Source organism: Jaculus jaculus, chromosome 17 (genome assembly GCF_020740685.1).
Source record: "Jaculus jaculus isolate mJacJac1 chromosome 17, mJacJac1.mat.Y.cur, whole genome shotgun sequence".
NCBI lineage: Eukaryota > Metazoa > Chordata > Mammalia > Rodentia > Dipodidae > Jaculus > Jaculus jaculus.
In genome coordinates this window covers 47301440-47318949 of record NC_059118.1, presented here as the reverse complement: position 1 = coordinate 47318949, position 17510 = coordinate 47301440, and the positions used below count along the sequence as shown (strand labels likewise).

Genomic DNA, 17510 nt, shown 5'->3' with positions numbered 1-17510 from the left:
CCCAGGCTTTGAACAGAAGCCTGGGCTGTGTGTGTGTGTTTTTTTAAAATAAAAATCAAACTTTATTTAACATAGGCATAGATGGATTTTCAAATTATTTTTGTTTTGTAGCTGTTCTGTAAACCATCTGGTTCATGGACGTTCCTCTCATATAAAGATGCTTATACATTTTTGTCAAGTTTGTATTTTGTCTCAATTTTATATTCACAAACATATATTTAATTCTAGATAGGAGCACTTGTGATTGGATGACTAGAGCATGGTAATGCATGGTATATACACTGCTCAAGCTGGTGATAAAATATCAACTGCTCTGCAGCAACTTTCACACACATGTACAAATTGGAATTTTAGTGAATATTTTGGCTTTACTCTCACTTTTACATTAGCATAACTGATGTAAGTTACAGGCAGTCAAGTACTTTTGTTTCCTACCTTCCAACTGAACAGAAATACACAATGTATCATTTTCGTTGGGTTAGACACACTTTTTACATCTCAACAAGAATGCCATAACCCTTTTTTGAACAAAATTACCAGGGTACTAATGAAACTATCTTTGGAGGAAGCTTAATAATCATACTTAAAATACATCCTCGATTGGCAAGCTCACTGCCTTCTCCTAGAAGGTGGCTATGTAAATACTTGTCTCTCAAATTTATGTGCAGTTCAACAACATTCTGGGCTGTGTTTTAAAGGACGTTTATTTCAATCTTAATAATCGGTTTCTTCATACAGGTGAAATATTGTATAGGAGGACATAATCTCTGACAAAACCGTGTGCTTCATGTTTACTATTCACAAATTTTTCCCTCTCTTTCCTTCTTGAAAATCGTGCTTTTCCTGTGAAACCCAGAAAGCTTCCTCCACTCCCCCTGCTCACTGCCCTGGTGCTGTCTTGGAAGTTCTCCCGGGGGAGGCTTATGTTCTGGTGGCATGTAGGCACTGTTTTCTAAGAAAGTTCAAAGGGCATTCTCAAATTTTCCATATCAGTTGCCTGTCTTTTCTCTCTGCAGCTTCCTGTACTAGTGTGATGTCACCCTCATGCCTTTGGGACACCCCGTATTTCATTTTGCAAATGGAAACTCCAGAAGAAACAATTGTATGCAGAGAGGGCGTTTCAGGACCTCCAGGTCTGAGCCTGAGGCTCTGAATTCCAGTGTTCGCTGGTCACGTGACACCATGCTTTGCATCATGGGACACACCTGCCTTTTATGAAACACATGGGCGAGACACTCATCGAATTTCAAGAAGGGTTGGCTTTACCACCAGCAAGTCAAAATGATCAACCGTGCCCCTCAGGTAGGGCAATACTGCTTTGGTATTGTCTTATCTGGAACTTTGCTCCTTAATTTCTATTTCAGTAAAGAATAATTCCTTTCATGCTAGTAGCCATAATCACATTCTAGGGGATTTAAAATCTGTTACCAGCTGCATTTCTTATGGAGTAAGTAAGCACTTTTACTTAATGTCAGGTGGCTTTGCTTCTTTCACTTTTTCAAAGACTGAGAGATGACATCAGCTGATGTTGGGATCTCTTAATTTTAAGAGGCAAGGGCACCTTCTGATACAGTAGACAAGTGAAAATGTGCCCACAGGTAGTCCTGGGAGGCAGGAGGTGCCTGGACACTATCTAAGGGCTGGAAATGGCTCAGCAAGTGAGAACACTTTCCATGCAAGCCTGAAGACCTGAGAGGCCTATGTTGAATCTTCAGCACCCGCATGCATAGCTGAGCCTGGCCACATACGTGTGTGGCTGTGACTCTAGCCCTCCAGGGCTGAGACAGGAGAGAATGGCTGGCTAGCTAGTGAGTCTGACTGAAAAACAGCATCTCTGGATTCAGTGAGAGACTCCATCTTAAGAAAATACAGGGGTGAGTGACTGGGTGTGCCCGTGGGGCATGTGCATCTGCACACTCGTGTGCATGTACCACAGCACAGATATACACAGACACACACAGTAAAACATAAAAATAGTATCTGACCATCTGAGTGTGGCCAATAAGAATATAGTGACAAACATGTGTTTTTGTGTCTTCTGAACTTTGGACAAGCAATAGCCCATCTTGAAAGTTCAATAGTGCCCCATGAGTGGAGAGGACCTTCATAGACATCTGTGTTCAACTTCTTTCATGCAAATACTGCAGTAGTACAGACAATGGAGGTGGAATTTTAATAAGCTACATTTGAAAATAGTAAATTCTTGGGTAACTGAGCCATGGCCAACCCAAAGCCCAGTGTATACAAGAAACATATCAGACCTCCTGCTCCTAAAATAGTCCCACTGAACTTTTTATCTCTAGAAGCTGCATTTCAGTTCTTTCTTTTGCACAGAATTTGGTTTGGACACTGGTCATAGAACCTTTTGGAGTTTCCGAGTTATACTTTGTTAGGCCCTGCTCCATTGCAGACTGGGCATCGAAGCAGAGCTCTACACATTGGTTGAATATGTGACGTTGTTCATTGGTGAATCCTGTGGCCACTGCAGTTTGGATTGACAGTCCTGTGAAGAAGAATGATCCTGTGGTTTAAACCAGCAAAATATTAACATCAAATGTGTTCTGGTTCATCAACTAGACTTGTTACAGAGATGTCAATAATTTTTAGGAAAGATAAATTCTAAGTATAACTTATTTATATGTATGAGTCTGATCCAATGGTAAGTGCATCAGTAAGCATAACATGACTGTAATGAAATGCCCACGATAACTTATAAAGAAAGAAGATTCTAGTTCATGACTGGGCTGGGTCGTGCTCATTGCTTTTAGGCAGCAGGAGTGCCTAAGTGTAGGGTAATGGCATGGAGAGCTCTGCAAAGCAGATTGCTCAGCTCATCGCCAGAAAGAAGAGAGTAAGGGGCTGGGGTCCCCTAATCCACAGTGGGGCATGTTGCCAATGACCTGGGGACCTCCAACAAGCTTCTCTTCCTAAAGGACCAGTCCATAGAACTGTCCAGTAATGCCACCCTGGAGACCAAGCCCTTAACACATGGGCTGTTAGTGGACAAACCACTCTAACAAGCATTGTGGATAATTCAAGCAATGATATCATGGTGCTGGGCACATGAAGCAAAGGGACTCTAACTGCATAGAAACACCTGGAAATGTGGCACTCAAAGCTTTTTGAACATACGCTTTTATTGCCCTGTTGCAGTCAGGTTCGCATTGCTAGTAGAAGTCACCCAACCAAGATCAGCTTGTGGGAAAAAGAGGTTTTTTTGGGCTTACAGGCTCAAGGCGAAGCCCCATGATGGCAGAGAAAATGATGGTATGAGCAGAGGGTGGACATCACCCCTTGGGCAATAGCAACAGAGAGTGTGCCAAACGATGGTATAGAGAAACTGGCTATAACAACCATAAACCCACCCCCAACAATACACCGCCTCCAGGAGGCATTAATTCCCAAATCTCCATCAGCTGGGAACCTAGCATTCAGAACACCTTGGTTTATGGGGGACACCTGAATCAAACCATCACATGTCCCTTTATTTATTTACTTATTTTTTTTGTTCATTTTTTATTTATTTATTTGAGAGCAACAGACACAGAGAGAAAGACAGATACAGGGAGAGAGAGAGAATGGGCACGCCAGGGCTTCGGGCCACTGCAAACGAACTCCAGACGCGTGCGCCCCCTTGTGCATCTGGCTAACGTGGGACCTGGGGACCCGAGCCTCGAACCGGGGTCCACATGTCCCTTTATTTAAATTCATCTCTCCTGATGTTTTAGGGCCTTCTTGTGATACACCTGTTTTATTTATTCATTCTTTGTTGTTCAGAGACAAGGTCTTAGTTTGTAGTCCAGGCTGGCCAGGAACTTGTGGTGATCCTCCTGCTTCCACCTGCCAAGTGGTGGGATTGCAGGCATGTGCCACCATGCCTGGCTACAGTTTTAGATTCTAGTTTCTCTTTGAAAGCCAGCAAACAGTTCAAAACCAGTTCCGAAACATCCTCCCCTATTTAGACTGCTGGAGGCATGGAGATGTAAACCAAGCAAGCCACAGGCAGGGAAGGTAGGACAGGGACTTCGAGGTCTTCTGAATGGTCTTCAGTGTAGTAAAGGCAGATATATTTTCTGTTTCCCACAACTTGGTGAAGTTTTCCATCAAAACCGATATAGAAGTTAATTGGTTTTTCTTCCTGAAATGGTCTCTGATGGACAAGTCACAGCTCAGCTATAGACTCGCCTCACCTGCAGTATAGATTAGGAAATTGAAGTGTGTACAGACAGGCGTTTCTAAGTCATGTTTCATTCCTTCCTGACCCATCCTCCTTTTGTGCTTAAATAGTCCTGGAAATGGAGAGGGAGGGTCAGCAGAACAGAAATCGGATTTCCAGCTCAGCTCACACAGGTTTGGATGGAGGAGTTGTCTTTGCTGAAGCTTCTCTTCTTTTCTCTTTTGGTTTTCCAAGGTGGAGTCTCACTCCAGTCCAGGCTGACCTGGAATTCACTGTGTAGTCTTAGGGTGGCTTTGAACTCACGGAGATCTGCATGCCTGTGCCTCCTGAGCGCTGTCATTAAAGGCATGTGCCACTGTGCCTGGTGTTTTCATCTCTTTTTCTTAATTAGAAGAAAAGCAAAGGTCATTTGTATGGGGAGCTGTAGAGAACAGGACCTGAATTGTAGCAACAGTGTAACAACTTTTTGAGGCTTCGTTGTATGTAAGAAACATTGTTTTTGTGACAACAATAGTTATGCTAATTGTATATTTTTAAAAAAATATTTTATTTATTGGAAGGAGAGAGAGGTAGGTATGTAGATAGATAGATAAATAGTAGATAGGTAGTCAGATAGATAGATAGATCAATAGAGAGAGAGAGAGAGAGAGAGAGAGAGAGAGAGAGAGAGAGAGAGAGAGAGAGAATGGGTGCACCAGGGCCTTCAGCACTGTAAATAAACTCCAGACGTTTGTGCCACCTTGTACATCTGGCTTATGTGGGTTGTTGGGAATGGAACCTGGGTCCTTTGACTGTAGGCAAGCACCTTAACCACCAAACCATCTCTTTAGTTTAGGTTTTTTTTTTTTTTTTTTTTTTTACGACACACATGCATGTGTGCGTGTGCATGTCGAAGTGTCCTTCACTTACTCTCCCCTTACTGTTTTCAGACATAGTCTGTAGAGGAGCCTTAAATTCATCCATTCAGCTAGACGAGCTAGCCAGCGAGGCCCAGGCCCTCCCTGACTCCTCTACAGCACTGGGACAGCAGGCAACTACCTCAGGGCTTGTTTGCTGAGGGCACTGGGATTTGAACTCAGGTCCTTGTGTTTGTTCAGCAAACACTTTACCCACTCAGTTGTCCTTGCAGCCTTTATTTTTTTCTTTTTAAAATAATTAACAGAATTGTGTCATTAACATTGATTCACATTTTTTTTGGTTATTGTTTGGTCATTTAAGAATGATTTGCGTGACTTTTCAAAAGAAAAATTTATGCATAAACCAAAGCTGTATAGTGCATATGCATAGTGCTCTCATGCATTTGTATGTGGTCTCTAATAACTAACCAGTTCACGCAAAGGTTTGAATTTCAATGGACATGCCACAATAATAAGACAAGGATGTGGTAAAAGTCAATTTACCAAATGACCTAGAAAACCCTAAAGGAGTTTAAAAAAGCCAAGGCCAGCTGGGGACTAAGGGCAATTTTGGGTTAGGCTGGTGCTCTGGCTGGCAGAGTGTCTGGGCAGCTGGATGAAGGTTGCACCCTGTATTTTCTCTTTCCATTTGGACAGACATGGAGGTGTTGGGCTGTAATCTGGGCCTTCCTCAGAGCCAAGTCAGTGTTATGCAGTATTTCTGTTTTGAACACATTTGTCCTTATTTCCCCTCGTCTCTGCCAATCCAACTGAAAGGGAAAAAAGTACTCAGAGGTGCTGTGCGGGGTGCCCTCTTTGATTGCCGTGCCCCAGGGGTTTGTAGGTTAACAAATTGGAGCTTTGGGGGTGGCTGAGGGAGGGTGGCTGCAGCTGCTGTCTCCAGCCTTCTCATGTTCCTTCCCCCTCCCCACTGCAAGAGGCCAGGGCCCAGGACAGGCTGGTTTTGTAGGTTTGGGGCCATTGCCAACAGCTGTGTCATTTTGTGTAGATTCTTGTAAGGTGTGGGGTAAGAAATGCTTTGCCATCTCTGTGCCTCAGAGCTGGCCACCTAGGTGGAGGGTGAAGAGGAGGTTGAAGCTGTCCTGAGCAAGGGGAGCTGGCATCAACACCAAAGAGCTCTCATGAGCTCTAGAATGGGTTAGAAGTGACCTTGGTCAGTTGCTTGGATGTGGATAGAGCCAGCAGGATTGTCTCAGAGGAGTAAGATTTCTCCTCCTGCGTCTTTGCTGGGGGTGCCAAAGACAGTGCAGGAAGTAGGAGGATTTCTGCTGGAATTTATGGAAAAAACCTCTGCTGAGTTCCTTTTCCCTCCCTCCCTCTTCACCCCCAGCCCGCCCCATCCTCCCTCGGTTCAGAATAGGGTGGAGCAAGCTAAGATTTTTTTCAATATATCTTTGTTTTGGTATGGATCTGTTAGTTTAAGGCTGTAGGCAGCGGGTGGATAAACATGATACAGTCATTCTAGAATGGTTTTGCGTTGGTCCAGAAAACGGTCAGAGATCTACAGTGTGAGCCTGAGTGAGCGCAGAATACAGACTCCAAGCAGCTTGCCAGGCAGATGCTGGAACTTGCAAACATGTTTACTCTCATGTTATTATCATAACCTCTTGAACGAAAGTTGCCATTTGAGACGATGGTAAATGCATTTAGGTTTATGACCTAGTTTTCTACCCAGAGCACTTAGGGGATTGATGGGCACAGGGAAGAGCCAAGAGTGTGGACACCACTGGCCAGGAGTTTTTGCAAGTCAGGAGCGGGGGGCTAATTAGAACCTCCAGACGTAAACACCAGCTGCTTTACAGTATGAATTTTTGCATGGAGGGTTCCAAGAGGCGAATATCCTTGGAGTGTCTCTTTCCTGGACCTAGTTTCATTCTTCAGAGGCCTATTTTCTCCGAGTGTGAATGTTGTGTGCCAATCCTAGTCATGACCTTGAAGCTCTGGACTGGCGTTCTGGGGGGTGTGCAGGGCCAGAAGCTGTGAAGACAGAGGGTCTCCGTAAGCTCTGTGAGTTCCAGGCTTGTTCTCACTTCAGACCTGGACTTGAGGAACTAAGTGTTGTAGAGAGAAAATGCCACTTCGTTCCTTTTTCTCCCCCTCCTTCACTCAGGCTTCCCTATGGACTCTTACACCCATCCTCCCCCTTCTCTTAAATGTGAACTCTTTTCTTTTTCCACTTGACATGTAATTTTTTGTGGAAAATTATGAGAAGTAAATTAAGATATAGCTAAAGTTCATTAAAGGTATAGGCCTTGGGATATAGTTAACCAAGGCTGTTTTCTTTTCTTCTCTGCCCACCCCCTTGGCGTCACAGTTGTTTTTCTTTTTATCTTCTCCTGTTCAACTTGATTTGCTTTAAAAGTGAAGATGGTGAGCAAAATATCTTTCGTTATGTTGGGGAAAATAAAGTCACTGTCTTTAAAGAGTATGAAGGCCAGGCATGGTGGCACATGCTTTTAATCCCAGCACTTGGGAGGATCACTGGGAGTTCAAGGTCACCCTGAGATTATATAGTGAATTCTGGTCAGTCTGGGCTAGAGCAAGACCATACCTCAAGAAACTGGGGGGAAAAGTATGAAGGCATGAGACTGGCTGGGATACATGTGAAGTGGTAGAATTTTAAAAAATACAAATTAATAACAGTTTCATATTTTGAGTGCTGGGCCTTGTTTATTCTACGCAGGTGCTCTATCCTAGACCCTGGCCCCAGACTGTGTCCCCAGACTACAGAATTACTAATTTTTTGTTAGGAATAGAGTTATTGTTTCAAGTCTGTTCATATCTGCAAGGCATTCAATTATATGTGTAACTTTGTCTTTCAAGAGAACAGGATATTTCTTACCTGGAAAAAACTTCATTTTCATACACACATTGCTATTTCAGGAATGCCTGTGTTGCATACCTCAGAAGATGCACTTATGGCTTGGTGGTTGGCACGTGTTGTAATCCTGTTGTTAATATGTGACGGCAGTGAGGAGAAAGGGGAGCCTCCAGAGGAACCTGATCAGCAGGTGGAAAGCCCCAGGTTGGAAAAATCCTACAGTGCCAACTACCTCCTGACGCCCTTTTGACAGCTACCTGCCCATCCCGGCAGCAAAGCGCCCTTTCCTGGCCACCGGTGATGACTGCGGTGCTGGTGGGAGTCCTGGGTGACTTGCCACAATCCGCTGAGCGCCCCTTCTCAGCTGACACCATGGCAACATGGGAAATGGAGCGGCCATGTTTTGGTAGGGGCATTTCCTGCCCAGGTTGGCCAATTCTCCTGATTGCTTTCCATATTTTTCATCTCATTTGTATGCATCCAACCAATTAGGGTCCAACCGCCCCTCCCCTCCAACATGCCACAGACTCTCAGGCTCCTGAAGCAGGAAGAGACCTGCCGTGTCATATGTCTCTGGAGGCGCTTGCGCTGGGGCAGTAGGCTCTACCTGCCTGTGAGAGCAGAGCTGCTTGTGGTGGGGTGCTCAACATGTATTCCCACCCTGTCACAGCTACAGGGGTTCTGAGCCACAGGCCCACCACCAACCTTGTAGTTGCAGCCTGCCATGACCAGGAGTCAGAGCTGGAACCCCCACCTTTGCACCTGGCTGTGACTGAGTCCCCTTTCCCATCCCACCTATGTTCCCCTATGTGTAAACAAAGCCAACCTGGTGTAAATGAGTCCCCTCAAACACTCCCCAAACCAAAATGCCACTCATTTCTGGTTTATGGATGGACACATGAAATCTATATGCAAAAATACTCCAAATGGGAGAGAAAAGGAACATCTTACTTTCTACTAATAGAAAAATAATTATGGCAGTGAAAGTGTGTAAGAAAATATTAAATATTAAAGCTAGGTTTTTATGTTTAAGCAATGTTTTAAATTTACATTTAAATTTAATTTACATTGGAAATGTAACACAGCATGGTGCAATATTATCTCTGTAAAACATAACTTGTGTGGACAAAAATGTCATCAGTAGGTAACTGTACATTATGACCACCTAAAATTGTTTTATTTCCTCTGCACAGGTTTTCCACATCAAGTAAGCAATGATTTCAGAACACCTAAGCTTTATTAAGGCACTTTAATGAATAAATATAAGACTGACTTCCTTTGTTCAACTTTATGTTTTCTGACATGGTTCAGATGACTGTAAGAATTCTAAAACTTCAAAAGGTACCGGTTTAAGTCTGTTCATACCTGGGAGGCTTTCATTTTGAATATGTAAATCAGCCCTCAAAGAGAACAGGACATATCGTGCCTAGTGTGGTAGGTCCTTTCCCCTTGGTTTCTTTGTTTCATGTGTACATGTTTGTATACATGTGTGTGAATGCATGTGTATGTGTGAGTGTGTGTGTGAGCACATGCAAACATGTGGGTGTGTGAGTGTATGTGTGCTTGTGAGTGCATGTGTACATGTGTGAGTGCGTGTTAGGTCACAAGTCCATGTCGGGTGGACTCTATTGTTCACCATGTTACTCTAGGAGGCAAGGTGTCTCACTGACCCTGGAGCTCATTGACTCAGCTGGAGTGGCTGTCTAGCTTGCTTCAGGAAGCTTCCTGTTTCTGTCTCCCCAGCGCTGGAATTACAGGTTTGCACCATCACCCCTGCCATTTTGTATGGGTACTGGGGATCTGAACTCAAACCTTCAGCATGAGTGGCAAGCACTTTACTCGCTGAACCATCTTCCCAGTCTTCTCTGACTTTGTAAAGTATGGCTAGATCAAGCTATAGCATAGGTCTGGATCTTTCCATTCTTGTTGTACCCACGTCATCCAGTCTTATCTCGCCATGGACAGGCTAGGTGAAGAACATGGTGTGGGAGGGGATAAGTAATTTGACACTGGCTGATCACATTTTCTGGCTTCAGTTGAAGAGCTGAACACCTCTTTTGTGGTTCTGGGGAAGGAATTAAAGTGACAGAGTTTATGTTCAGTATCTGTGAATCAACTCTTTGAAAAGAAAGATCATTTGTTCTCCCAGGTTCTTCTCCAGCACATGTGGAGGGCCAGTGCTCAATGCATAAGTGCTGGCGGAGTTCCGGAGAAGTGGACACTCTCCTCAGGCCTCCCACCTCTCACTATCCGTGGTACCTTTCTGCCATCACCACAGTTTTTGGAAAACTCTGGTAAAGCCACATGCATTTGATACATCTTATACCCAAAATAATTTGTTTTCATTTTGTTTTGTTTGCAAATATTTTCCCCATCTATCTGTGTGGCCTCCTCTCTCCAGCCAGTAAGGCATATTTACTATTGTTGGCAAATCCTAGCCCAGAAGCCAAACCGTTCTGAATACACCTACAGTGGGTGGCCCATTCTCTTGGTCTCCCCTTTCATGGCCCTTCTCCCCTCCACCATCAATGGCCGCTAGACCCCCTTGCTGTGCACAGCACGTCAGAGCCTGGCATGTCTTCGGATGTGGAATGTCCTTTGTTCTAATGGAGGAAGTGCAAGCCTGGAGCAGGCATGCGGCTGCTTGGATGGAGTATCAGGGCAGGTGGGGTATAGCATGCTGGTGTCATGTTGGTGGCAATCACGATTCCCTGCTTGCATCTTTGAGCTCCCATGGACCTGAGATGAAGCTTATTTCCAGATGACTCTGACAGTCCTTTCCCCTGACACCAGTCATTAAGAGATTAGGTTTCTTGAAGTATCAGCATTTGTTGGCCTCCTGGCTGAGCAGGCTAAGGCAAAAGAGGTTTCAGAATAGATGTTTTTAGCATTGAAGAGGTGCTGAGTTTTAAAAACAAGCATTTCACTGTGTGACATGTTCTTCTGCCTACCGTGAAGGGACAGCTGTGATTCTAAACCATATTTACGGTCAAGGGCATCTAGGGGTGTTTGTAAAGGGAGCGAGGAGTTCTTTTGTTTCTTATTCTAGCTAGTCGTCATTATATGCTATTTAACTACTTCAGTTGTTATCCTCTCCTAACCTTTTTATTTGAATGGGATTGGCAAAATTGCTTTGAGACTTATACTCTCCTTTATCGGTGTTTATCAGAAGAATATTTTTTATGATACAACTCACTGTGTAGTCCTGCTGGCCTCGAGCTCCTTAGTTAGACCAGGCTGGATGAATTTCAATGATCCTCTGGCCTCTGCCTCCCCAGCTTTGGTATGCAATGCCATGCCTGGCTCTTAGGATGAGACTTTGAAGACTTTTTTTGTGAACAAAGGGTTAATCACAGGAATTTCTGGATTTTATGAGTGATAGTACATTTATTGAAGTGCATATTAATGCCAGAAGAAGGACTGAAGTACGGGTGAGGATTCAAACCAGTAGTAACATGTAGGAACAAACTGGATGCAAACCACATTCAAACAGATGGATGTGACCACTTATGTCATCTTCAGTAAGCTTTAGCCACCCCTGTCAGGTAGTTTAACCAAAAATGGGATTACAAAGAGCCTGTGCCAAAATGGATAACAGGCACTATACTTTTCTAATGTTGTTATCTTGTCTGTAAATCGCTCCACGGTCAAGCAATCATTTTCGTCAGCGTCTTGACTTGTCTGACCAATTAAACAAACATGTCTCTGCAGCGAAAGCCTCTTAACTGTGAAGGGCTGGGCTCTGCAGGTATAATTATAAGAAAGAAAAGTCCATCATCTGTCTTTTTTTGTTGTGCTAAAAGAAATAAATATCCCAAGTAGAATAAACTCATGATTAAGCAAAGGGAAACATTTACCTCTTACTCCAAGCAGATGGCATCAATATCAATATGAGGACTTCATAGAGGCTCTTTTCTTCCTTCTGTGGGATCTGTGATTTGAAGTAACATTGGCAGTCCAACACTAGCTACTCAGACGTATAAAGGCTATCTTGAGCTGGAATATAAAAACACATGTAATAATTAATATAACAGCAGCTCAAAGTGCCTGAGGTCAGTAGTTGGTACATCATAGCTGCATGTAAACAAAGTATTAGCCAAAATGACTTTCAAAGGGCCCTAATTACATGTGTCTTAACTTAATCTAGTTGGATTGAATGATACTTTTTATATGAATTTGCTTCATGCTTACTCTGTTGATTGCAGTTTCCTTTCTGTGAGAAGAGTGTACAAGGCAGCAATGGGAATCAACTTTTTTTAACCATTTAGTGTTGTGACTTAATGTAGAAAGGCCATGGTGTCTTACGGCAGAGAGTCTTCCATCAGAAGAATGTGATGTGTATAGAGCAGTGTAAGCTTGCTTCTGGTTTGGTTTACATAAGAAATTTCTATACACTGAAGGACATGAATGTAATCGCCTCATTCTTGAGGGGTGTGTGTATGTGTGTGTGTGTGTGTGTGTGTGTGTGTGTATAATGGTGGGGTAACATGCATATGAATGATCCACGTGTCCATGGAAATGCAGGCATATGCTTGCCAACACACACATGAGGAAGCCAGAGGACAACTATAGCTGGTGGTCCTGGCCTTGCTCCTGCTTTGAGGTAGGATTTCTTGTTCTGTTCTGTTGTTCAATGCCATGTTCACTGGGCTAGCTGACCCATGAGCTGCTGGGTGAATAACCTGTTTTGACTTCCGTTTCTGCCCTGGATGCATGCTGGGATTCCAAATGCTAGTGCTCGAGTGTCTGGCTTTACATGGGTTCTTGGAGTCTGAACTGAGGAACTCACCTTTGTCCCCCAAGCCGTCCCCCAGCCCAGTCCACTGGGTTTTGACGAATTGTTTCCAGACTCATAGTGCAGTGGAGAGTGCACTGCCCCCACACTAGTTCAGTCAGTGCCACCTCTCCAGACCTATAAGTTGCCATTGTTTTGACCAGCTATGTGTCCTTGTTCTGTTAGACTTTCCTACCATAGACCTTCATGAAAATTGGAGCTCATCATTCCTACTTCTAATTAGTCATCTCAACATTATATGTCGTAGAAGTTATGTAATAGCTGATCCTGTGTGTGTGTGTGGAGAAACAAGTGGTCTTGTTTCAAAGAAGAAAACAATAAAATTAATGTTATTTTAAAGTAGCTAAGTTAGCAAATACTTATTAATCTGATTTTAATAAGTTGAAATCATAGGCTGGGCATTGTGGTGTACACCTTTAATCCCAGCACTCGGAAGGCCAAGGTAGGAGGATTGCTGTAAGTTTAAGGCCACCCTGAGACTACAGAGTCAGCTAGAGCAAGACCCTACCTCAAAAAAAAAAAAAAAAAAAAAAAAAGATTTGAGATCATAATAAATTCCAAGTCGTAAGGAGTAATATAGGTTTTACCCAACTTTCTTTAATGATAACATTTTGCACAACTATAGCACAGGGCATTGATATTGATAAAATTCATTGGTTTGATTCCGGTCTCCAGTTTTGCCTGTACTCACTCGTACGTGTCTTCAGTTCTATAGATCTTTACCTCATTGGTGGGTTTGTATTTTCACCACCACTATAAAGATGCTAGAATAATCCAAGCGTACCAGCATCCCACCTACTGCCCTGTCATAGCTACAGTCGTCTCCCTTCCTCCTTCCCTTTATCCCTCTCTCCACCTCCCTTCTCTCCCTCCTCCTTTCCCTCCATTCATTCATCCATCCTCTTCTCTCTGCCCATGGATACCACTGATGGTTCCCAACTCCCTAAAATCATTATATACATAAATGGAACCATTCTTACTCTTTGGAGTTAGATTTTTAAAATCCTCCTACTTCCCTGGACAGCCATCCAGGTTGCACCATTATTTCATTTATTGCAGAGCAGAGTGCTATGGCTGTGTGTGCATGGTGTGTTTAGACATTCACCTGTGGAAGGTTACTTGGACTGTTTTCAGGTCCTGGCCCTTATGCATGAGGCTGCTGTCAATGTTTGAGTACAGATTTCTGTGTGAAGATAAGTTTTCATTTCTCTGGGATAAATGTCCAAGAGTACAATTACTGGATCATATGATAACTACATATTTACATTTTGTGAGAAATTACCAAGGTATTTTTTGGAGTAGCCACAGAACTTTATACTCCCACTAGCAATCTGTAAGTGACCCATTTTCTCTTCATCCTCCCCAGAATCACTGTTTTTTTAATTTTTTGTTTATTTTTACTTATTTATTTGAGAGCCACAGACAGAGGGAAAGGGAGAGGGAGAGGGAGAGGGAGAGAGAGAGGGAGGGAGGGAGGGAGGGAGAGAGAGAGACAGAGAGAGAGAGAGAGAGAGAGAGAGAGAGAGAGAGAGAGAGAGAGAGAGAGAGAGAGAATGAGAATGAGAGGGCACACCAGGGCTTCCAGCCACTGCAAACGAATTCCAGATGTGTGCACCCCTTTGTGCATCTGGCTAACGTGGGTCCTGGGGAATCAAGCCTTGAACCGGGGTCCTTAGGCTTCACAGGCAAGCACTTAACTGCTAAGCCATCTCTCCAGCCCAGAATCACTGTTTTTGACTTGGGGTTCTTTGGTGAGTGTGGGGTTCTTTGGTGAGTGTGGCGTGTGTGTGTGTGTGTGTGTGTGTGTGTGTGTGTGTGTGTCGGGGCTGTGGAATATGCATGCGTTTGCGTCCTTGTCGCATCCTGAGGACTAATCTGTGGCAGGGTGCACTTGCCTGTGGTGGCCAGAGCAGAACCTCCCCTGGGTGTCCTGTTCTGTTCCTCTTGCACCTATTCTCATTGTGAGCTGGAGTCTCTTCCCAATACCAGAGCTCGCTCTTTTTCATAAATCTGGGTGATTCTCTAGTCTCTGCTCCACTTTGCAGCGAAGGGCTACCAGAGTGTGTGTCCACACTCAGCTATTTATGGGGAACCTGGAGATTTGAACTCACGAGGTTCAGGCCCGCTCTGGCCCTCACACAGGAAATACACCCAACTGCTCCAGCCTTTATTACAATCTTAATTTGTGTTTCTCTGACAGGTAATGATGGTAAAAATCTTTTCACATGCTTATTTGTGATAAATAAGTCCAGTTTGGTAAAATGTATGATCAAATCTTGTCTTCATTCCCCAGTAATTGAAAAAGGAATCTATGTTTAAAGATAGGTTATATAAGACAGCTTTTGAATTGTTAGTCACAAGTTGGAACATTATTCCCAGACACCTTGCCTCTCCCCAATACCTACTTCCACAGTGCACAACCCACAACCTGTGACCCCAATGAGGGGGCCACCTTCGGAAAAGGGGCAGAGATAAGAGAAAGGATGGTACCAGGTACCAATACATGCTGTTTCTATACTTTATCCATAATGTATAATAATAAAAATAACAGCTTTTTACACTGTGGGATGCATAACTGAATGTTGGGGTTGTGAACAATTTGACAATAGTAAGAGAGTTCTGAATGTGGAATGACCACAGATCAATGCACAATTGAACGCGCAGTGACTTGGGTGACTCTGGCACTGCTCCCGCATTGCGTCGCCCGGCAGCACTGCGCCCTGGCTGCGCACAGCACCCTTTGTAGCGTGCATGAAGCTATTTATGCCCTGCAACACCAGTGAGTGCTGTGGAACACATCTCTGTCCCAGTTAGAAAGTGCTGTGCATTATCTTTTGCAGTATTTTTGCTACATTTTACTGCTTTTGTAGGAACATAATGGTTCATCATGGAAAAGAAAGATTTCATATTTTCTTACTGCTGTTTCTTAGCATGTATTAAATTAGTATGCCTGGGTTATACATTATTAAACAAAGAAGCATTTCTATATCATTTGTTAGCAAATTTACTTTCACAAAAATTGTTTAAGAATAAATTTATGTTGTATTTTCAGTAATTATTTGGCTTTTTAACCAATGTGTGCATGTATATATTACATTATAGAATACAGTATATTATATTTATCCTATAAAATATAATATACATGCCCAGGTTCATGTAAAAATTTTGTAAGTGTGTAAGTGCTTAAATATGTATTAAGTGTGCACATATGTACAAGTGTGCAAACATGTATGTGTAGAATGTGTACAAATATGAACAAGTGGGAAAGTGTGTCAATATGAACATGTGTCCAGAAGTGTGCACATGTGTGCAAATATATGTGCCATGTACACATCTCACAAATGTGCAAACACAGTATAGTGTTATACAGGTACAGTTGTGCACATATGTGAAAATGTGTAAAATTGTACAAACGTCATTTTGAACATGTGACCATGCAAAAATGTCATTATGGATGTGTATCAAGAAGTGTGCACATGTGCACTGGTGTAATGTGTACAGATGAGCATAAATGTACAAAGTTGTGTGCCCTGTGCCAGCATGTGCAGTGTTCAAATGTGTATGTATGCACAAATGTGTACCAGTGTACAAATATGTTTACAGTGTACAAATGTACAAGTGTCTACAAGTGTTCAAAAGTGTATTGTATGCTAATGTTTTCATGTGCACAAATGTGCACAGTGTACAAGTATTTGTAGAGGATTCAAATGTATACATGTGTTAAAATGTGTGCAAGTGGGCTGGAGAGATGGCTTAGCGCTTAAACGCTTGCCTGTGAAGCCTAAGGACCCCAGTTCAAGGCTCAGTCCCCAGGTCCCACATTAGCCAGGTGGACAAGGGGGTGCACGCGTCTGGAGTTCATTTGCAGAGGCTGGAAGCCCTGGCGCGTCCATTCTCTCTCTCTCCCTGTATCTGTCTTTCTCTCTGTGTCTGTCACTCTCAAATAAAATTTTTAAAAAATGTGTGCAAGTGTGCAAACATGTCAGTTTGAACATATGTACAGAAATGAGGAAGCATGTCTATGTGGACATGTGCACACATGCGTACAAGTGTGCAAGCAAGTGTATACATGTGCTATATCTGAAGTGAGTACACATTTGTCATTTCCTCAGGAAAAGTCCCCACACCACTTGCTGTGCTCATCAAACTTGAAATTTGTCTTTAACAGTGTTTCCAGGTACCTAATGGATAGTGTCACAAAAAAAGAACAAGTAGACTTTCATTGTAGACTCCATCCACTAGTATCACTGTGCTCCTGGAACACACAGTCATGAGTCAAATCGTTGTCTGCTTTGACAAATGTTTAACAATTTAATTGTGTATACTGACAGTTATAAAATTGTCCCTTAAGTCTGAGAGAACCGATGCAGTGGCTTCGGATAGTGTAACAGAGAGAATCTTTATTTAATGGAAACAGAGCCAGAGATTAGATTAGGTGACAGGAAGGGGGTCAAATGGAAAATGGGGAAGGAAGTGCATTGAGTCACTATGCTTTTAGCTCCAGTGTGTTTTTACAGTTCATTCTGTGAGTGGTATGTTGACTAATTCATTACAGCTTTTAAAGATTGGTTTCAGATTAAAAGCATGAGTGATTGAAGTTTGCCAAATTCTAATCTCCGCTACTAGACAGTGATGACTTTACTATAACTTCTAATCTGAAATGGATTATGACTTTTCTGTAGCTTTAGACTTTTCAAAATGTCCATTTCTTTTAAATGCTAAAGACTCATTGCACTCTTTTCTTCTAAAGTAGTTGCCTCCTGACCTTTAGTATTTTAATTTATTATTTATTTGTTTATT

The 17510-nt window shown here is 43.0% G+C and overlaps 1 long non-coding RNA gene across 1 annotated transcript in view; it reads left to right on the top strand.

Moving 5' to 3' along the window:
• The window catches only part of LOC123455547, a 157341-nt gene extending 144188 nt beyond the window's left edge, over positions 1–13153 (top strand). The window contains exons 3-4 of the long non-coding RNA XR_006633979.1: positions 1017–1302; positions 7978–13153. This is a non-coding gene — a long non-coding RNA (uncharacterized LOC123455547). The remainder of the gene's footprint in view (positions 1–1016; positions 1303–7977) is intronic.
• The last annotated feature ends 4357 nt before the right edge of the window (positions 13154–17510 follow it).